This window comes from Ambystoma mexicanum, chromosome 2q, assembly GCF_040938575.1.
Source record: "Ambystoma mexicanum isolate Mex_15411 chromosome 2q, UKY_AmexF1_1, whole genome shotgun sequence".
Taxonomy (NCBI): domain Eukaryota; kingdom Metazoa; phylum Chordata; class Amphibia; order Caudata; family Ambystomatidae; genus Ambystoma; species Ambystoma mexicanum.
Genome location: NC_090924.1, coordinates 261,671,664 through 261,694,694, shown reverse-complemented (window position 1 = coordinate 261,694,694; position 23,031 = coordinate 261,671,664).

The window sequence follows — 23,031 nt, the reverse complement described above, 5'->3', positions numbered from 1 at the left end:
AAAAGAGTGAGTAAGAGACATTTTGAACTCTTAAGAAACAAATACTTACGACTCCTCGCCACTTACCTCGGAGTCAATATTCATCTGGAACTCACCCAATTCCTTCGGACCAGTGAAGTAACTGGTTATCTACGCGCCCCTGCACTCCACGTAGGATGGAGAGCTCATCATTCAAAACCATAAAGTGAGACTGGTGAAAGGGAATATCGGAGGTGATTAGTGGGAAGACGGTGGGGGTGTGCTCGCTCAATCCACGGGTGGGTAATTCTTTTGCTCCGCTTTCAGGAGAATACTCCTACGGGTCAAGCAGACGAAATTGAGCAGGACAGTCCAGTCAGTCATCTCTGCAATACAATTCACGTTGGTAGAGGCCGCAGCTATCCAGTTCCGACCGTCACCCCTGTGGGAGACAGGTGAGCGTAACAGAAGACATATACAAAGCCCTGCTCCATAGTGGATGCCAGAGCATCATTGGCCAAAGCTTCCCTGTCGATCATGGTACACATGGGTTTGTTGGGCTCATCTCTGCAGTGAAGGTCAGGGCAAACAGACAACACATTACTAATTATCTAAGCTAAACAACAGGAACTGATAATGCAAGAACAATGGTGGATACCGGACCATTGCATGGATGGGGATAGAGAGAGAGAAAATAGGGAATAATATATTGGCATGCTGACCTCCACATTCAGGCCTCCTTTGATACTGCAGGTCCCGTTCCCAGGTGGCTTTCCGTGGGGTTTGATCTACCGTCTACGTTCCCAGGTGCCCCATGATATGAACAGACATGTGTTGTTTTGGGAGAACATCCTGCTGCACATGATTAGATCTGGGGTGGGTGTTCTGGAATGGTCAAGACGAGGGGGCCAGATGTGTATCACCTCAAGAGGGATTGGGGGCTGGAGCTCATGGTCCCTGTCCTGGCAGGGTGGGGGTTGAGAGGGCACGGACTGTTTAGTGGAGATGGATGGGCACTCGTGCTGGAGCCTGTCTCTGTCTCAACACACTATTTCGAAGCTGGTAGGCAATCGGTGGCCCGGCTTGCCGGCCCCAGGAGTGAAGTCTGGAGCTATGCCCACAGTGTGGAGATGTACTTGTTGGTCCCCACCCACCATCACAGCTGGGTCAAGGGCACGGGCCTGCATTGAGCGGAAGGTTGCTGGTGGCCAGGGGGCCTAACGGAGGAAACATTTAGCAATCAAAGTAAAATCAATTCTTTGAAAGAGATTGTTGAGAAATGATAGAGAGTTAAAAGGTGACCCAGACAAAACCAAGGGAGTTGGGTAGTTGTCTTTGAAGTTATCTGCAGTTCAGAGCTGGCAGTGTCTGGAGAGGGCTTTTTTGTTTTGTTTGTGGCAACTGTCTAGGGGAGAGCAAGGTTTTAGAACAATCTGAGTCATTTAGTGGAATATGATGCTCAGACCACAGGAGAATCATGTGATGGGTGGGTCCCAAAGATACATTTACTATGTATAGCACATCTAAACCTTGGCAATTCTGGTGTTTTGATTTGGATTCTCCTGCAGTGAATCTGAGATTGTGAATAAGTAGAAGGCTTCTGGGTGACTGATAACGGTGCAACCAAGTCAGAAGTTCCGATCAGGATGAAGATGCAGTTAGCCATTGGGGAATAGATGATATTTTCTTTTTATATGAATACTGCTATTTTAGAACTTAAAGAGGGGCCGCTGCTGTCAATATCCCTGGGTGAAAAGGCTTAGAGGTAATGAGACCACACGCATCACCTCCTTTTTCTTCAACATGTTTCCTATTTTGTGTGGATTTGTGAGGTTTAAATGAGCACCCCTATTTTCCATTCTCATTGTCCCAGGATCCTGGGAACTGTATGTTGGGTATATAGAAGGGGAACCTATGCAGAAAAAATAAGTTATAGAGTGCTAAATTTCTGCCTAAAATAAGCAACAAAAAAGTATTGGCTAGATATTTATTCAAGTATCTGCATAGCAGTTTATCTTGTCAAGGGATAACCTCTCAGGCAACTGGACTATCCTGGCTAAACCTAGTAAGTCAAGTTCAGGCACAGTGTCAGTGACTGATTATCAATACTGATTATGAAACTGAAAATATAGGGAATGAAGGGCACATCATGTGTTCTCTCATTTTGGAACAGTGGGTCCTAAATATTGTTCGATCTTTTATCTCCTCTTGTAGAATATGTCTTAAAACCTCCCCCTCACCCAGCTACATTTGCAGAGTAAGCAAACAACACTGGGGTGATGGCACAAACCTAATGTCACTCTGCGCCCAATAGTGGGTATTGACTGAGTAAATTTGCAGTGTTGCAGACTCTGGAGGGACAGAGGTCAAAGCCCCACCTCTCGCGATTGGTGTATGAAATGATCTATCTGCCAATAATATATCTGCCAAAACACGTGTCACCTATGGGCATAAATGTGATTCATTTTTTAGACCATGTTTCTGATTATTAAAGAAGCATTTATCTCAAGTGTACTTTCTTAAGTGTGGCGCAGAATCAAAAGTTGGAGGTGTGTTTCATACAACATTTGCAGAGTAGGTCTTTTCACATCTCTGAACTGGAATCCCATTGTTCCATTTTTTTCAGTGCATCGTAGTTTTGGAGTCTCCTTCATCGTCTTTATGGTTTTAGAATCCTTTGTCATTTTTCACTCATCATTCCATCACTATATGGACAGGATAGAGTTCAAATTTATCTGCATACTACAGCACAATATGATATCTGAGGGTCCCAAATGCCTTTTGCATTTGTTGGAAAAATACCCAGGAGACAAGAACCTCACAGCTGGAGGAGGTCACAGATCTTCTCCAGAGATGGGTGCATATATGCCTGTGGGTTGAAACACCATTTCCCAGTACCAAGCAAGTAATAAGTAAGTAACAAACTGATGATAGCCAATTACAGCAGAACATGTATGGGTAGCTCCCCTTAGCCTCTCCAAAACATCATCTCTAAATAAATGTATACAAATGAAAACAGAAACAATGTCAAGCCAAACCTTGAGCATTGCTTCACCCTCAAATGCCCAGAAAGAATAATCCCTTACCCCTTACATTTCTTCCCTCAAACCCCTCCCCGTACTGCGCTGACCGATTAACTACCCACCTCCTAGCATTAGACTAGCTTTGGACTTCTCCTCTGCTGTTCCTCCCCTCCTGAAATTACACCTGACCCTTTTCCCAGGTTCCAACCCAGTTCTTCGTAACCCTGTGTTGGTTTTGGAGCCATTTGTTATGTCAATGAGGTGCTATACAAAGCAACAACAAAATAAAAAATTAGGCAATTTCAAAATGAAAACCAACAAACAGATACTGCCTATGATTTGCCACTCGGATATCTACCATCCCAGAACTTGCAGCAGCCCTTTTCTCATTTTCCGTTATGCAAAATTCATAATGTGAATTCCGGTTTCGGGCTCTTCCATTTGGATTGAAATCTCACTTACCATCTTTAAAAAGTGCTAGCACTTGTAGTGCCAGTGTTACAATATAAGGGTATTCTGTTTATTCCTTATTTCGCCGAATGGTTGGCCAACTCTCCCTCCATATAGAACGGGGACACACAAATGGTGTGTAAGGCCTTGAAGGCACAGAGTTAGAAATATGATTTCTTCTCCCTTCCAAGATCTCACATTCATAGGAAAATGTTCTAGAACAAAAAGTGAGAATTATTTCCTTCAATGTAGAGAGAAGTTAAGATGCAACAATTGTATCGAAAATACTGCCCCATACTTCAGTCTGAACTGAGGAATGACTTCAAGTCCAAGAAACATGAAGGTTTCTTAGTTGTCAGAATGTCTTATTGTTCTTTTTTCACCCGATCGAACTTCATGGTGCCTTGGCCGATTTGCTTCTTGTATGACTGTCAAGAGACCTGCTGTAAGCTCTACTTGAAGCTGTAAAAGGAACTTATTCCACATCTACTGTGATCTGGGTGAGAATGACAATGATAACTGAAGTTACTGAGCCCCTCTTTTATCTTCTTCCCCTTTGGTTCTGATAATGGGCCCAATCAGTAACATACGCAATGCCATTAGGTCAGAACAGAGAGCATGGTCACAAGGCCCTATCACAAGACTGTGGAACTCTGATGTAGACAAAATAAATTGCATTGTCCTCTCTCCTAGACTTACTGGCTATCCCTGTGGATACAGTATTAGCGAAATTATGCAGCAGGTTTGGGACTCATGCCAAGGATTTATTTTCGAGCTTGGATACTGCCCTCCTTGTTCTCCGCCATGCTTACAACCAGAATGGCACCCATCACAGGCACAGTGTAATATAGTGTTTCTAATGCATGGTGGGACTATTGCCTATTCATTGAAAATAATCATCAGATACAAAATAAACTATACACTTATTTATTTTATTTTGCATGTTTAAAGCGCTCACACAGCCCGGGGGCATCGAAGTGCTGTTACAGGAACATGTCTCGTAGTTGCGTATTTATAACATGCTCAATACCCAGAGGTTTCTAAGCGCAGACCCGGGGATCGAACTTGTGTTGCTTTGTGTTGTCTTGTTTCCAAGACAAGCACATTGCCACTGAGCTATCCTCCTGGGACAACAACATTATTGTACAACATTTTACAACATTATTGTACACAATAGACCACCCTGTTCAACAATGCAAAATCTCGACACATTCCCCAAGATTCTACAGAGATCAGGACCATCACCCATGCCTTTTAAGAAAAAAGGAAACTTAAATGTGACACCTATTTAGAAGAGATTGTTGGCACACACTATCCAGTAGTAATTGTGAGGAACCAGAGGGTGTCCTCAATTCTTTTTCCCCGGGATCCTTCTCTCAGGTGGCCAGGGAAAGGCCATCGCTCTTCGATACTGACCCTGGGGGTGGAGATGCGAGGGAGGATTACCTGGGTGGAGGGAACATGGGGACTCAAGAGAGGACGTCCTTGGGTGAGACATGATATTCCCCTTTCACTTTTCACTCTGAACCCTCTATCCTTCAAGCCTTTGTAGGATACTGCCAATCTTTTCCCTTTTCTTCCCTTCAAACTGTCCCTCAGAGACATCACCTCAACACTGGGACGAGGAGGAGACCAACTAGGAAGACACATCCTCATTTGAAAGAGATACACATATAGGCCCCTTGTAGTAATAAAGACACATGTCAGCCTCCTTTTGTTAATACAGATACTTCTCAATCTCAATTGTGTACTGGGATGAGGAGGACAATGCGAATACGACAGAACTCCCGTTCTGATGATGAGCGGTTTAGTTTTTCCTGGAATCATTATGGTGGCGGGCACTTTAAAACCCAACCTCCATCTGTGAATAGAGTCAGTTGTGGAGGCAGGATCAGCGGGAGAGGCAGCGTGAGCCGTCGAGGCAGAAGCTGGGGAATGAACTCCGGAGCAGTGGCATGGCCGGTGGAATGCTTGAGAGTTTATGCTGCAGGAAGCAAAGCTAAGAAAAGCAGGCGGCCGGTGGCAGACTGCATGTGGAAAGCCAGCGTGACCGAGCAAAGTGGTTACAGAAGCCCTTGGCTGCTGCCAGAGCATTCCCAGAGAGCAATGTCACAGAGAGCCATAAGATCTGACCAGTAAGTGAAAGGGAACAACCGTGATGGCAGGTGGAGAGGCATTGAAAACTGTTGTTTTGGATATCGAACAAACTGAAAGTAATTCTAAGTACTTTGTGAATAACGGAACTTGTAATAACCAAAAGTTATCACAAGTATTTTGAATGCTGAAACAAGTGCTGTTGAATCCCGAATGAACTGAAAATAATTTCAAGTACTTTTCAATCCAGTAACTAGTACTTTTGAATATCGAATGAACTGAAAGTTAATCTAAGCACATTTGAATGCTGAATAAAAGCAAGTGGTTAGCGCTCATGAATGAAGCGATAGAAAGGTGGTGCATGTGACAGATACCACGGAATGCATTTGATGAAAACACAAGCACTGGTAAAGTCAAAGCATACCAAGAAGGGTATAAGTATTGATGAAAGTTAAAGGGACTACAGGTTAAAAAAGTAAAACCTGTGTGTGCAAGAGCCAGAAGAGTGTAAAAAAGTGCATGGTGGCTAAGCAAGCCACGGCCCAAAGTCAAAAGAGTGTGACACTATGGAGTCAATTCAACATCACTGTGACTAGGAAGCAGTGACCAATTGGTGATGGAAAGCTACTAAGAAGGGGTATCAGTTTGCCTGACCTATAGTGGGTGGACTGTGTGGTCCGAAAACTGTGCCTACACTGAGTCCCTGGTTTAGAAAAATCAATGAAAATATAGAGAAAGAATCCTAGATTTGGCAACAACCTGTCATGTGATTCCGAAGTAGATAAAAAGTACTGCCTATCTGAATTAGTGCTATCCAAAGAGTTGGGAAGTGTTGACAGAAACTTTGTTGTTTTTCTTAAAAAGCTGGAAGATTTGACTCTTGGGGAAGGGAACGAACCCCTGATACCTTGTGATGTGTTTTAAACTTGGGGAAGGGAAAGATGATTTCAAGCCAAGAGCTGGAAGAAGCACTGAACTTTATTTTGAACACTATTCATTTTGAAGCTGACAAGCCTGCTCATTGTTTGCAGATAGTTGTGAGGGCAAGTATAGGTCTTGGATACAGGTTGACTTTTGATTGATTGATTTGGACTTCCTGCCACAGACTCTCCTTAGTTTTCTTTAGGTGGGAAATCCTACCTTATTAAAGGTCAAGTTAGTCCTTACTCCATCCTGATTTTTAAGTTAAATACAATGTTTGAACTAACATTCAATCTGTTGTCTGTGTCTACTTCATGATCCCTTGACACAATATAAAAGTTCCCCTTCCTCGATTTTCTGAGAGTTGAGGGGGAAGGACGTTTTCAGGCACCTTCGCCCAGTACCGGAAAGAGAATGGGAGGTAGTAAATACATATGCATGATTTTTGGAACACATGTACAATCACTTTCTTCCAAAGGAGAGGATTATCATGTGGAGACAAACTGTTTATAACAGAGCACAACATTCAAGAGAGACTCAGCATCTAGTTGTAATGTTTATCAATTTATAGAGGCTATACTGAGGGATCAGTTAATTTACTACATATAGAACAAGGACATTATAGAGAGTTAATGGTGAACCTGAGCCATTCTTAGATGAGGTCAATAAACAGTAAACTAGGAAGTAATATTGTGTGATTGCCCAAGATGGGCAAGTCCATCACCATAGAGAACAAAGTAAAAGTAACTCAAGTGTCTGCACTTGACCAAAAAGGTTTGGAAATAATCGTAAAAAGAGGACCAGTTTCCTTCATTGTTTCGGTAGCAATGACCCTGTCTGCACACATTGGCTAAGGTTTGGCCTGTGCTAAGAAAATCATATGAAGTTTGTTGCCTGACAGGTTACTTGATAACATTCTTAGGACAAAAGCTAGAAGAGGCAGGAAACATGGAATATAGGCAGAGTTTCCCTGGTAAGGGAAGAAGAGCTTTATATAGAGGACAGTGTGAGTGAGAGTTTTGCATAACCTCTCAGGAACTTTGTTTCTGTTGTAGGATAGGCACAGAGCACGAAAGCATAGACTTAAAGAGACGAAAACCTCACAAAGCAAATTCAGGTTGCTACACACAATGATAGCCAGTACCATGTTAAAAGAGAAATTGGGGACAAGATCCAATCTATGTGGGCAGACATGTGTGCCCTTGCTGCATAACCAAGACACAAAATAGCCTTAGTAGATAGGTTCATATCAGACATGGAGCATCGAGGAAGGATATGTTCAGTAGTGTGCCCTTCCACTATAACATGAGAATTAAAGCAGATATTGTACTAGCGCCATACATGGGAATGAAAGGAACTCTGTATTTGATATGAGTCCTAGGAAAACTACTAGGCCTCATGGTGAGTGAAGTTGTAATGGATGATGGAGGTTTCTAAGTGGGTGGCCCCTATATTATTGGTTGCAAATTCAGATCAGAATGTCTGCCTGTGGGTGTAGCTGAAAGAACTAAATGACCATGTAATAACAGATTGTCATACTCTACAGACATACAGGAGATGATATACATAATCATCGGGCAGCTGTGTTTTGAACTCTTGACCGTCACATTGCATATCATATCATCAAGAGAACCACATTTTCTACTTAAAACATTCAACTACATTTATCACTCTTTTTAGGCTATTTCATTTTGGTTATCATCTACTGGACAGCCTTTCAATGTACCCCAGTGGTCTAAGGGGGCATGAAGAATTTCCAGCGGGGCCTAGACTCTTCAAAAAGGGATGAAGATGACTGTTTTTAATATAAAATATAAGCTTATTAATTCCTAGTCATGTAGAAGCTGTGAAGTCATTGCAAGCTCCCAATGCAAAGGAGTGACTTTTTTGTGACAGCACCCACCAGGAGATATTTAAGGCTAAGGAGAGAGTGTACACTGCCCCGATCGGTACCCATGTTTGAAGACATTGGCATCCATTTTGACTGTGGATATGAGCGGAAAGGTGCTAGGGGCCGTTTTAACACAGCAGCTATAGGTGATGGGGAAGTTGCAATAGGGTTTTCCCTGTATTCAATCACCTAGGCAGAAAAGAGGTATTTGGCAATTAAACACTAAGTTTCAGCTAAGAAAAAGGGACTGAGCAGTCCAGACAGTTTTTATTGGTCACACCCATTAAACTTATATCAGACCACACAACTCTTGTAGGAATACATAGCATTGGAGAATGAAAACAATATCACCCACATTGTCAGGAATTGCCTGAATGCAGCTAGAATTCAGATACAACATACAATACAAGTCAGGACAGAGACATTGGGTTACAGAATATCTATCAGGACAACACATAGTAGTGTATGATATGTGAGCAGTTGAAGAGAAATTGTTAAAGTGCAAATTGTCTGATGTGTGCTTGATAGATGTATTTGCCATACACAAAGATAAATGCATAGCGATGAAGATATAAGTCGCAGAGTTTGAGCAGAATTACTGCAGTCTGGCAGTGCGTGGAAGTACCAGCAGTGTTTCCTTCATTTCTATAGCGGGAAGAGCTACACTACAAAGACCCGACCCCAAACTGGAGCAGCCCTAGAGTTAAAGCAGAGTTATTGCAGGCTGGCAGTGCGTGGCAGAACTAGCAGTGTTTCCTTCATTTCCATAGCCGGAAGAGCTACACTACAAAGACCAAACCCGAGCGCAGAGCGGTCGCAGAGTTTGAGCAGAGTTACTGCAGTCTGGCAGTGCATGGCAGTACTGGCAGTGTTTCCTTCATTTCCATAGTGGGAACAGCTACACTACAAAGACCCGACACCACCGCAAGCGGTCGCAGAGTTTGAGCAGAGTTACTGCAGTCTGGCCGTCTCCAGCAGTCACCAACAGTTGCTACCGGATGCTCAGCTATTGGAAAGGTTTCATTTTTTTAAAATGTATTTATTTTCACACTGTGGGTGAGCGCAGATTTACTTTGCTTTCTTCTAACCTACCATGCACTTTCAAATCACCTGACTCGCTCAACTTGTTTGGTGTCTGTTGTGAACACTTAGATCACGCAATTGTACTTGATCCTTTGAACACTCGGAAAGTGGAAACCATGCCGCATATTACTTTTGCACTTTACGCTGGGCGTCTGCGAGCCGGGTGCCTTTGAGCCTCTCTTTCTGTCTCCCTTCTTCCTTTCTAGTTTTGTGGGTGACTGTTGGCTACTTAATCTTTGAACCCCTTGAGAGAATCCAGTTTTTTCTGCAATCCAGACTGAATGGATTTTAGGAGTGGTGTGAAAACCTTGCTCACTCCGCATTCAGAGCAGTTAGATGCTTCGGCCATGCTTCAATTTGCAATAAATCTTCTGCTCCCTCTCCCACCCATTAAAGAACCTTAATCCCGCATTGTTGACAACAACGTGGCTAAGATTAACAACCATGTTGAGGATGGGACTTGCTGGAAAAAGAATGTTAACCTATAGGCAACTGAGCTTTAAGGCCACTGAGCTGATAAGCTCCTACTATGCAAAACACGCGACAAAGAACTCACTTGATTCCTATGACCGCTCTACTTCGGTATTGACAAAAGAGTTTTTGGGCCCTCTTATGTCGCACGCACAACATTGGGTGCCTACAAAGGGATTGATGTGACCTCCTCAGATGAATTGGAAGCCCTGAACTCGAGACAGTATATAGATTTCTTTCTCAACACCCCCCCTATCTTTTCAGAAGCTCAAGACTCTAACTCTAATTTTGACCTGGACTCTTTCATTACTTCCTATGGGTCTACGGTCACTCCCGCACCGCAAAGGAGGTTGTCACATATAATCAAAATCTCAGATCCCTCATAGTAGGGATTTTGGACTCAATGATAACTGAGTGCTTTACTTTACCTTTTTGAAAATCTACAAAGGGACATAAATGCACAGGCCCAAAAGTGGACCTGATTTGGGGGAACGTTCAACATCTTCAAGTTCCACCAATGCAGGGATTGCATCAAACGGGTAATCTCGACTATTGTCCTGTCAAATGCCAGGTCGTCTTAAATCTTGGAGCTTCAACTAAAGATCAATCTACATCTCTTAAAAAACTAGCTAAAGGCCAGGGAGCAGATTCCAAGGCCATAGATTCGGCTTACAAGGCAACACTGTCACGTTGAAAGAAAAAAACAAAAGCAAAATTAATTTGAAAAAGATCTAAGAACATGGACTCTACGAAAGTTCCTAATTATATTGCCAAAGCTTTTTTTAAGTCAGTGGGCCTCATTATAAATCTGCCGGTCTGGGGACTACGGTACCGGTAAGCTTACCTGTACTGTAGTTGCCGGACTGGCAAACTATGAGTTGTGCTTGCAGGTGCTTTTCTGCCTGCCATTTCGGACCGGGCGGGCAGAGTGGCACACGCGAGCACAGCATGTCGGATGCACCAGCACCATTATAAACAGTGCCGGTGCATCCAACCTCCCCATTCCCATTCAGCCCTTTTGGGCCGAATAAGAATGGGAGCATCTTTTTTCCGGTGCCCGCGAATGGGCAAAATTTTGCCCCGGTAATTGCCCACTCGCGGATGTCGGAAATTTTTAAAAGTTTGGCGGCAGCCTGCCGGTTTTGCAGGCAAGGCTACCGCCAAACTTATAATGAGGCCCAGTGTCTCTTCCTGGAGGAGACCCTCAATAAATAACCATTCCGTTAATTTTGGGAACACCTCAACGGAAGTGGATTACAGATGTTTGGACTTGGCCGACATCACCAGTGGAACTTCCCATGGAAGTGTTCCAGCGGTTTTCTCCGAGTCATCCCCGCTTGCCAAAGTGAGAGTGCCGCTGTCCGACAAAAGAGACTGTCAATAACAGTGTGACTTTCCACTGTTACCTTTTGATGTCCTTCAGATGGTCCTTCATGTTTGGGGCTCATTTTCGCACATCCACCAGCAATGAGGTGCTGGGGGTGGGTACAGGGAAATCAGTTCATTTTATTATGCAGGAGGGGCAGAGTTTGAATGCCAGCTATATGCTGACCAAGCCCCCCACACAGTTCTCTGTATCTACAGAGAGTTGTGGGGAGGCGGACCGTGATGAGCATCCTCCCTATCTAGATCAGTGGTGGCAAGCAAGGGTGGCTGAGACCAAAAGTACACAGGAGGGACCGATTTCATTTGTCCCCCCCTCTCCTCTTTCCACTCAAGGCAAAGGGTCAAAAGCATTATATGTGGTTAAAGTTCCCAGTAAACCATCTGATTTAAGGTTGAGGGTCTCTTTTGCAGCTTATTTAAAGAGGTTTTTTACCCTGAACTGCAGTGGAATTTGAATGTTACTTTCCCAAGTCCCAAGTCTGAAGGCCGTTTCATCAAGAGACGTAGAGAGCATTTTATTCCCTCACAAAGGTAGAACTGACGTTGTTGTGCTAACCTTTGTCTCACAAATGGAACATGATTTGGTACTGGGTGAAATTGATTTGTTGCTTTCCCTGGAATTTTAATGCTGTATTGATGTTAGCGGTAGGAAGGTTGTTTATTTCTATCATTTAACAGTAAAAAGAGGGGCCAATCTGCGTACTTTTTACAGATCTACTCATGGGGAAACGGGCCTAGCATCATCCAGACACAGAATGAGAGGGGATTTATTTGAGCTATGTAGCAGGGATCATAATTGCCATTCTAAAGCAAACATTGACTCCAAATACTCAGGGTTCAGTTATGAATATTGAAACATTCAACATCCTTTCCTGGAACAGCTGTGGGCATGCTCATTTATTTACAAATACTTATTAGGGACTATTCCTGCAGGAACACATTATCATCTTTATCCAGGAAACTTGGCTAACTGAAACATCTGTAGTGGAGGGTTCTGTTTCTCTTGCTTCTGCAGCAATTAATGGTCCCAGGGGAAGGCCTTCAGGTGTAGACACTCTTATAAAAAGAAGATTGCAGGGTTGATTTTTGATAACGTGGTGATTGCAAATAAATGTCTACTAGGAGTACAAGTTACCATGATTCTGGACGGGGGAAATCGCAAAATGTTATTGTTGAACATTTATTGGCATCATAAATTGACTACTGTTCAAGCTATTTTGGAGGAGGTTGTTGGCCTCATCTCAGGTTGGCTGGATGGTTCTGAGGAGGGTGTTATCATCGTGGGGGGTGAAATAAATTCCTTTTATTTCTCTGAGGCAAATCCTTGCCCTGTTCTTGCACAGCACCCTGGAAATATCAAGCATGGAGCATGATGGCTAGACTCCTTGAAAGAGAAGGGTCTTCTTCACTTAAATTGTGCAGTGCAGGGAGATATACAATGCAAGAGCACTTGGACAAAGGGGATGAAACAAGCAATTCTTGACTACATATATGTGGATGAGCATTTGTTTCATAAGTATCACACTTTTAATGTCAAAGCCACAGAGCTCATTGATCACGAGATGACAATTGTGGAGTTTGATTGGCCAGTTGCCAGGGATAGGGTCTCCTAGTTCCAATCAATTTCTGTTAATCAAAGGTCCAATCGAATTTCTTGGAATTCACACAAGGCCTCAATGGTTAACAGGAGAGCAGAGAAGCAACTGACGACGAGTACATTGGACTGGAAAATCCTGACCTTTAATGCAAACCACTTTAATTCATATTTGTCCAAACTTTTGAGGAACGTTCACAAGAGAAGTAAGATGCCCTCTAGCAAACATCACCACCTCTTTGATCAGGCCCTGTACATGTGTAAGAGCGAGATGAGGAAAAAAATAAGGGAAATCAAGAGTAATCCTCTCGCTGGTATACATCACCAGCTGTGGGCAATTAAAAGGGAAAGACAACTCCTTTGCCATTGATATGATATGGCATTTATTATGTGCCTCTACACAAGTGTTTCAAGGCATGACGAGGAAAGGGAGGGTGAACAGAGGGAAGATAGAGGCAACAATCTTACTAGGCCAGGTGTCATTGAGATTGCGAGACAACATAAATGCATTCTCTACCACAATTATGCAGAATGCACTGTGTCAAACATCTTCTTCTTCGTTTTGGCGGCTAATTATTCTCTTTGGTCGTATCCAGAGTGATATGCATCTAAAACCCATTGGTGAACAGCATTGGGTCTCCTATTATCAATCTAAATTCGGGTCCAATAAGACTCTTGATCCCCCTTTCCTCCTCCCTCAGGTGTTGAGTGTGGACGAATGGAAAATTCCTGTCGAATTTCCAGAAATAGCTTAAATCATAAAGGGCAGCAGTAATTCTATGGCCCTCGAGCCCAACAACCTTTACAACTTGTTCTTTAAAAATGGTCCTGCTACGTGGGCCACTATTCTGACCCTTTATTTTAGACAGATTCTAAAAGATCAAAGACTGCCTCTAAGTTGGCAAACGGCCTATTTAATCAAAATTTACAAGCATGGCGATCAAAATAACCCTGGTAATTATTGCCCTATTTCAGTGCTGGACGCAGACAGCAAAATCTTTACATCCATGTTACCCAAACATCTTGCAGCTTCGTCTGTTGAATCAGGGTGTTCAAAAAAATGGCAGACTGGCTTTCGCAAAAAAACACAGTACAAACATTAATGGGTTACTAGTGAAATATGTCAAAGGTGTGGGTTTTATAGGCTTCGCAAGGCTTCCTATGCTTTCCGTTTTGATCTGACTTTGGGATTTGACTCTGTCAACAGGAATCTCTTATGGAAGAAGTTGGCAGTTTGGAACATCCCCATGGGCCTTCTGAGATTGATTATTGCTCTTCATGATCATTCCAAAATGAGGGTTAGTCTAAATAGAGGGGAGACCTTTCCTTACCAATCAACTCCATTTCGGGTGTTAGACAGGGGTGCATGTTGGTGACTTGTCTATTCAATTTATACACTTCCGATGCGGGGAACACTCTAGAGAAAGCTGCTTTCACATCCCCTAATTTGAATAATCAGCGGTTGACCTGGGTGTCTTAAGTGGATGATTTTCTTCTGTTCGATCTTAGTCCCCGTGGTCTGCATAAATTGATTGATGCTTTTGTTAATTATACCAACGCCAATGATTTATCAATCAACTGCTCTAAGACCAAGGTATTGACATTTAAAAAAAATAAAAGCTCCTTGACCATCAATGGTGGGTTGAAGGGCATGAACTTGAAGTCGTGGATTTCTTGATTTATTTGTGGTTCCGGTTTGACTCGAAACCATGAAAGCAAATGCTTGTTTGAAAATGTTATAAATAAGAACTTTGCCCTTGGTTCCCAATTGAAAATAATTGATGGGAAGTACGGACGGTCTTCTGTACTCCCGTCACTCAAGCTCTACCATGGGAAGATAGTGCCCAAAATTCTTTATGAAATTGAAATACAGGACACAGCCGTGCTGGACATTCCCTTTGGAGGAAACTGTTTCATACCTCTAATTCTCTTCCAGGGTCTTATTAAGACACGATTTAGGATTACAGTCACTTAGATCGATGGGTAAATGGATTTTTTTTAATCTGTATCATAAGTTCCTTACTGCTGATGTTTCCACACTCTATGAAGATGTTAGGGTGTCATTATCTTGTCAACTCATACTTGGCCTGTTTAATTTCAGAATGAATGTGAGGATTTTCTTCTGCTGATAGGTTCTTCTCGTAAAGAATTAGTAAATGGACCCAAAACACCAAACATCGGTTGAAACTTTCGGACTGGGCTCAAATGAGTGATCTATTACACTCTTTGCCATCCCTTGCCCATTTGAGTTCAGATCATAAGAAACCAGTGTCATGGAACCATTTTTATTAGTTTACCTATGAAGGTCCGCAAGGAACGAATTTTGTAGATTTCGGTGGAATCTCTTGCATACCAGGGAGATTCTGTTGAGATAAAAAATGATTAAAACAGGAGATGCCAAATGGAGGTTTTGCAAGGGTGTTTCGATAGAAACATCAAGACATTTATTAATGGAATGTCCCTCCCTAAATGCCGTCCTATTTAAGTATCTTAACAGCCAATTTGTTAATGGTGCTATTTCGGATGATACTGAGTTGTCGAACAGATAATTGAGCGGCCATGTAACTTCTGACATAATTGCAGTGGTGGGTTTTCTTAAGTTTGGAATATTAGTTGTTTTAAATCAATTCTCGTTTTAGGAACACAGTATTTCAGATTTTTTAAAATGTTTTCATTACCATGTTAAATTTTATTGTACATGTATTTCTTTTTGGTTCTGTTTGTAGGGTTTTATTTCCTTGAAAGTACCTTTGTCTTTGTTAAAAGCTGAAAGTCAGTTAAATACCAATAAAAAAATGAAGAAAAAAAAAGATATAAGTTTACATTTTAATCACTGTTAAGGAAAATGTCTGGAAGGGACAGCTCAGTATAAGCAACATGGACAATATTGACACTAACAATGTGTTTTTTGAGAACATTTAGCAATTATTTGTTCCCAAAAGGTATCAGAACAATATAATGAATATTGGTGCTGTGGGTCACCCTAGGACCATGGATCTAGTGAAAGAGAGGTTTTGCTGAATGGCAGCGATAAATAACAGGACAGTTTTGTGAGAGCATGTATAGAATGTAAACCAATCAAAATGTTCTGATTAAGTGTGTGGCCCACTTGCAACATCAGTTTTACCAATGGTTTTTGTGTAAAAGATTGTATTGACAACTATCAAAATAGAAAAGGTATCTCCTTGATTTCTTGGATTGCCATAGTCACTGGCCAGAAGTTAAGTTTATAGAGGAAGTCAGCAATGACATCATATTACGCTTTTTCCAGGAAGTGTTTTTTAGAGTGATGGCACCATTAACCCTCATGATAGGGAATGGTATCCAATTGTTATCTTCCAAAATGTGGGCATTTCATAATATACTAGTGGGAAAGCTCATGTACACAGGCTAATGTGCGTAAAGGAAGACATTTTCTGAGTGTAAATGTATTATGTGGTGTATTATAACGTAATTTATGTTAATAAAATTCAATCTCCTTTTACGTGATGGAGTAGTAACCTCAAACACAATCTCACAGAATCCATTGAAAGTTCAACATAGTTCATACAGCCAATTGTATGTTATCATTGTTGAAATACACTTTTTGTTCGGCTGGAAGAGGAACTAGAAGTCTTATTGATAAGGCAACAGCTCCCTCTAGCGGTGATAACAGAAGAAGCAGGGTGACAGCTTCAGACAAACATACATCTGCCCTTTTATTATATAGTTTGACTATTTCCCCCCACTGTTATACCTTCAAAAGACCAATTTATTAGGGGACATATTTAACTTTGTTGTGACGAATGTTGCACAAATGGTGTTGGGATCATCTATGGATTTAACAATCTAATCCAGAATAGGGCAGCGAGACTTATCCTTGGCCTTAAGCCCATGGACTGCATCTCTCCTGCACTAAAAGGTCCTCACTGGCTCCCAGTTGCTGCACAGATTATAATCAAATCCCTCTGCATCATCAACAAGGCTGTCTGGGCCTGGGGACCACATTATCTTCAACCTTATCTCACTAAATACTCTTCCTCTAGACCACTATGTTCCTCTGGCACCAACACTTTGGACCTCATTACAACCCTGGCGTTAAGGGGTTAACGTCGCCGTAAAAGGCTGCGGCGCCGTTAAACCCTTAACGCCAGATTCACACTTTAACGCCTGCTTTTTGCAGGCGTTAAAGTCCAACCCGCTAAGGGACCTTGGTGCTAATTACGGCACCGTAATTTACGGTGCCGTAATTAGCGCCTTCCCCATTCCCATTGAGCCCTATGGGCCAAAAATGGGAATGGGGAAGGGGCCATGGGGAATGGGGATTTACCGCCCCGCCAACCTTGGAATGGGGCGGTAAATCCGCCATCCACCATGGCGGAATCCGGCATGGACCATGGTGCTAATAGCACCATGGTCCAACGCCAGGGTTGTAATGAGGCCCTTTGTGTGTAAATTGTTTTGCTAAATAGAGAGCAGGTGGTTGTTCACTTTGCTCAGTGGGCTCCTTCCTATGTGATACGCTCCCCCTCCCTCTGTGCCTTGAGGAGGATCTTCTCAAATTCCAGAAGCTCCTTAAGAATTTCCTCTTTTCCTTCTCATTCCCTTCTTCTCTCCTCTGCTAATCCCACAGTTACTGTGATTGCTGTCCTGGGCCCTTATGCATCCTCGGGCCCTGTCCTCCAACACCAAACTGCCTAGCTCCTGTCTATCCACAACACTTGCACCTGCACACCCTCTGCCTTGGAGGCTCGCACTTACACCTCCAAGAACCCCGGTCCGTGTAGCACTCAACATTCCTAGAACTTCATCTGTGGCACACCCATGAGCTTGGACTCCCCAGCACTTACCCCTTCTTCCTTGCTGAACTTGCACGTTCTGAATACTCACAAGGCATAGTAGGTTCATCTCTTATACCCCTCCCCCCTTTGCTCTTAAATATTGTGTTTTTGATGTATTTCCAACCCTTGCTCCGTACCTGCCCAGTGGGCATTTTGAAACAGTATTTTCTTATTGTATAAGCGCCTAACAAGCAAACAATAAATAAAAATACATTTGTGATATGCCCCAGGCATACTTCACAAGCATACTGCCAAGCACAGGAAGAATGCAATTACTATACAGTAGGCACACGAAGATTCTACTTACAGTAAAGAGAACAACAGCACTACTGTTTTCTATGCTAAATTAGGAACAATGATTTTGATGTGGTGGGTTTAAAAACAGTAGGATCACATTGCCTGTAACTACCTGTCCTGTCATGGGGAATTAAACAAAACATGGAATGGGTTTAAGCATTTAGCAAAAGTGCTCTTTATTTAGCGATGTGCTTAGATTGTCCCCATCGCCATTAACACTAGTATACATTGGGCCTCATTCCGAGTACGGCGCTAACCAATGGCGCTATTAACGCCTTGGTTGACGCCGTACCCGGACCGGCAGCGCCTTGGTGGTTGGCGGAATTACCGCCCCATTCCAAGGTTGGCGGGGCGGTAATTCCCCAATCCCCATTTACCCTTCCCCATTCCCATTCTTGCCCCATAGGGCATAATGGGAGTGGGGAAGGCGTCAATTACGCCACCGTAAATTACGGTGGCGTAATTAACATCAAGGTCCCTTAGCGCCATGGTATTTAACGCCTGCTTAAAGCAGGTGTTAAAAGCACCATGGCGCTAAGGGAACTCGGAGTATGGCGGTAAGGGATTACCGCCACCGCTCTCGTTAGCGGTGGCCGCTATCCCTTACCGCCATACTCGGAATGAGGCCCATTGTGTCCCTTAATAGGTCCTTTAGAGAAACTTCAGTTTTGTGCTCAGATTAAAAGGGATAGGTACTAGTAATCCTTATGTGTATATGAGTAGTCTTCCCTATGCCACAGGATTCTCTGGGATTGTTCCCTATTGCAAGATATTGCAGATATTCCAGGGAAGGCGAGACAAGATGAGGCGCCGTTGTTGGAGTACTCTTCTTCATTAAAAGAGATTAGAACCTACCTACCTCACGCACGACTGTGCAAATTCAAACTTCCAGGATAAGAAAGTGCACAGTATGTGTATCAAAATAAAGTGCAGAAAAGAGTATTATTCTGCCTACGGCATAATCCAGAAGAGTTAAGTAAATGTATCAGGAATACTTGTTTCCGACAAACAGGCGTTACACAGGACACCAATCAACTTAACCTGCATGGTGTGGGAGTAAATGGATAAACAGGGAAGGAAGAACCCCCATGTATACCTTTGAAGGGCTAGAGTAAATCCATTTCATATATGGCTTCTGATTGGGCCCACACACTGGCAATCTCGGGCAGGTACGAAGTCAATTGGAAGGTCAGAGCAACACAGCCATTTGTAATTGTTTGTTACGGTGGCAGTTTGTGTTCAAAGTTCAACTGTATTTTATAATGTAACAGCCATGTGCAACAGGGAAAGAACACACTTGGATCTGTGTTACTGTAATACAATGAATTATATATGAAGACAACAGGGTTCATTAATGTAATATTGAAATATTTAAAAGCTATTGCACCCAATTTCAATTAATTAAACTCTTCAAAGAGGAATTGCAATGAATATGCAAACAGAAACTCATCTAATGCAAAAAATAAATCTAGAGTGCCTGGCCAGCAAAATGTGCAAGGGGGACAATACAGTGATGGAACCTGGAACCAGTTATCGAACCATGCAAAGCCAAACTTTCAGTTACTACATACCAATACATCTTCATTTCCAACCTGACTTGGATTTAAACATGTGTTTAAGGTAAATTATATTAAACAGCCTCGGTTCAATGCATGTAATTTCAATAAATTAAATGAAATACATAGGTCTAATGTGGTATTCAAACTTTTTATGCCAAGGCCCTGCGGAGTAACACATATTGTTGCTGAGTCCACCAACCCAACATTACAAATATTGTTACCAGGCCCCCGAGAAGCGATATCTGCTTATATTTTCTATTAAAATCAGGCCCACAGTCTATTTGCGCCCCCTCCCCTACATTCTTTGGGCCCCTCTTACGGATCCAGCTGCACACTTTGAATACCTCTGCTTTGATGTGCTCCTGAATGAAAAGCCTACTTAGGCAAATCCACAATCACAAATAATCATATACAAAACATCAGTCAACAGAGAATTAATCATCTCTCTGACTAATTTGTTCTTAGAATTATTGTATTGGAATGAAGAAGAACGTTTATACAGTGAACTGCTCTGAAATTAATGCTCTTAAAGGGAGCAGCACCAGGCAACAAAGTCCATCAGCCATCCTTTCTGAAGTGTCTTAGATCCAGTCGCCAAACTTGGTGGATACAACTAAATTGCCAAATGTAGTCAATTTCCTGTGGAAAACAGATGGTGTCTTACTAGGGACAGCAGCTAGAACTGGAGCTGCTCATCGTGTGTGCTAGTGTTTCCACGAAATGACACATATTCCACTATATTGCTTTGTTTAGGGCATTATAAACCAAAGACAACCATATCTGTCCACTTCTGTTCATGCTAATCTTTCTGTGGGAGGCTTTGGTAGCAATAAATAAGTGCTGTCCACTTTTATAATATTGCAGGGGGCACGGTTTATCCATCTCACTGAACTCAGATGTCATACCCTATCCAATTCTCAGGATTCAGCAAACTCATTATTTTTTTGCGAGACTTTCCAGTGCTAACAAATCATACCTGAATTGCTCACACATGTGCCTGAACTCACATGTTTTGCTCCGACTCTCTTGGTCCTTGTCACAACAAGATGGCTCATACGCTACAGTAATCTGCTGCCACCAACCAACTAGGAGGAGATGTTCTCCTCCCTAGTAGCTGACAAGAAAGGTTGTGTCGTGCAATGTCATCAACGGGATTCTCTCTTCCCTACTTTCCATAAAAAGATGCCGCGCGTGTTGCTTATTCAGTCACAGCCACTGAATGTTAATCTCCTGCTTCTAACCAACTCTCGTATACTGTGAATAAATGTGGTCGCTGGGATTCTCTCCTTGCTAGTAAAAGTTACAAAAATATGGCACGCTCAGTAAAAGTCACTGGGCCTCATCACGAGTTGGGAGGTATCCCGCTGTAATACCACCCAACTGTAATAGCGTTTGCACCCACCGGTCTGGCGGTATTACTGCCAGATCACGGGTTGGGCATTAATGGTAAATCCCCACTCCCCATTGGGTCTATTGAACTCAATGGGGAATTTTCGGCGCTACTACTGCACGCTAATACAGCCATCGGCAATACAGAGCGCTAAATTTTGATTTTCACCTCCAGAAAAAAGCTGGAGGTAAAACAGCCCATTTAGTGCCCAACTCGTGATATGGCCAGGACTTAAATCCGGCAGTAATACCGTTACCCCCACATTCAAGGGCTACCACCAACTCGTGGTGAGGCCCACTGAATGGTAATCTCCTGCCTGCTTCCAAGAAACTGCTGGGTTTAACAAAAATACCCAACCTATCCTATTTCCATCTTCTACCTCTCCTTCAACTAAATCCTATTGATGAGCTTTACCTTCACCGCAACTTCCCCAGAAAGTTTCTACTTCTGCCTAAAAGCCACAGGTGCCTTCATAATCTGTGAAGGTGAACTTGCCCGAAAATAAAAGCACATTTGAGAAAGTTCAGTCTGGCCCAATCTGCGGCAATTCAAATTATTCAGGGGCTCATGCTCTAATGAGCCGTAACGTGAATGTACAGCTTTGAGTAAGGCTTTAACGCCTTGCATTCATGCCACAGCTCATTTTCAATCATGTGTACGGCAGAGATGAAGGGTTCCGCCGCTCACTTCCTCTCCTCCATACAGATGCTTCAGCATCTGTGCAAGCATGGATTCTAATGCCGGCGGAATCCTCGCGACCCCTTTGGGGTCCGCCTGCTTTATGCACCAACATTAAGCAGGCGGACTCCATACGTGCGAATGTAATGGCTCTCTGCTGCCAAATTACTCATTTTTAGAAAATAAGGCCCTCCATGTTGATCTGAATCAGCTTGCCTAGCTTCAGCAGTTAATGTAGGAAAACACTACAAGGTGCACCTTTTTAAAAGGCGCACTGCAAAACACTTGGCGCGAAGTGGAATGGGGAATCCCCAGGTTTCTGAAATCTACAGTAGCGGAAGCTAGCGTAAAGCTCTTGGAAGGCAGCAGTTTTGTACAAGCTAATGATTTAAAAATATGTTTCTGAAAAAAAAAAAAGAGGATGGTGAATGAGGTAGAATCGGTATCAGGAGAGTAGAATGTTTTAATACTAAAAAGAAAAACCCTGCAGGCTTAATTTATGAATGAGCCAAATGTTGTCAAGGACTTGGCAGAGACGGCATGTTTTTGTGTACAAAAGGTGGCTCTGCCTGTTTGTAGAAGGATTCATAGAGACATAACGCAGAGCTTAGAGGTACATGAAAGTCCATGGGATGCTTAAAGGAATTAAATTCCTTGTTAGTGACTGAGGGAAGTATACGTGTAAACCGATGCCAATGACTTATACAGAGCTTGATTTCAGGCTGATGTTTTGCCATTAATCATTGGTTAAAAGGAATGTTTTTGTCCTCTCGGTTATATACTGGAAAGGAAAGTTGAGTATACACGTAAGCCCAGGGAGATCAGAGGAAACAGTTTAGGATGTACTCGGAAAGGTCACACATTTGTACACCTTTTCTCTAGTGGATTATGTTATGTATAACCTTGTATAAAGTGTGTTCTGGTGTGGCCTGTTGAGATTGTGGAGCTCAGGAGCTGGGAATCTTCAGGGAGTGGAATGCAGGGGACATCAGCATTGTGGTAATTGGCGGTTGGTGAAGGGAGAAAAGGCTCGTCGAGGAGGGCCTTTCATGTCTATAATCTCCATGAAGCTTAATAAATAACTTACCTCATCATTTGGTTTCCTGTTTTAGGAGTTGACTTGCACAATAGATTATCCAACATAATGATCCGAGTTGTGTCGATTGCTTGCTGTGTCTTTCCCTCCAACCCTGATTCAAAACTGCTGACAAAGGGACTAGTAGGGTGCACTTCACAACGCAGCAAACATACCTCCTGCAACGGCATGGAGGAAGTGACAAGAAAGGAGAGCCTAATGGTCTCTCCAACACCTAGGCAATAGCTCTGGCACCATTCCAAGATGACAGCCGCATCCCCTGCGTTCAAACATGGGACCAGTTTCACCTCTGGTCCGCCACTGCACTCTGTAGATTGACC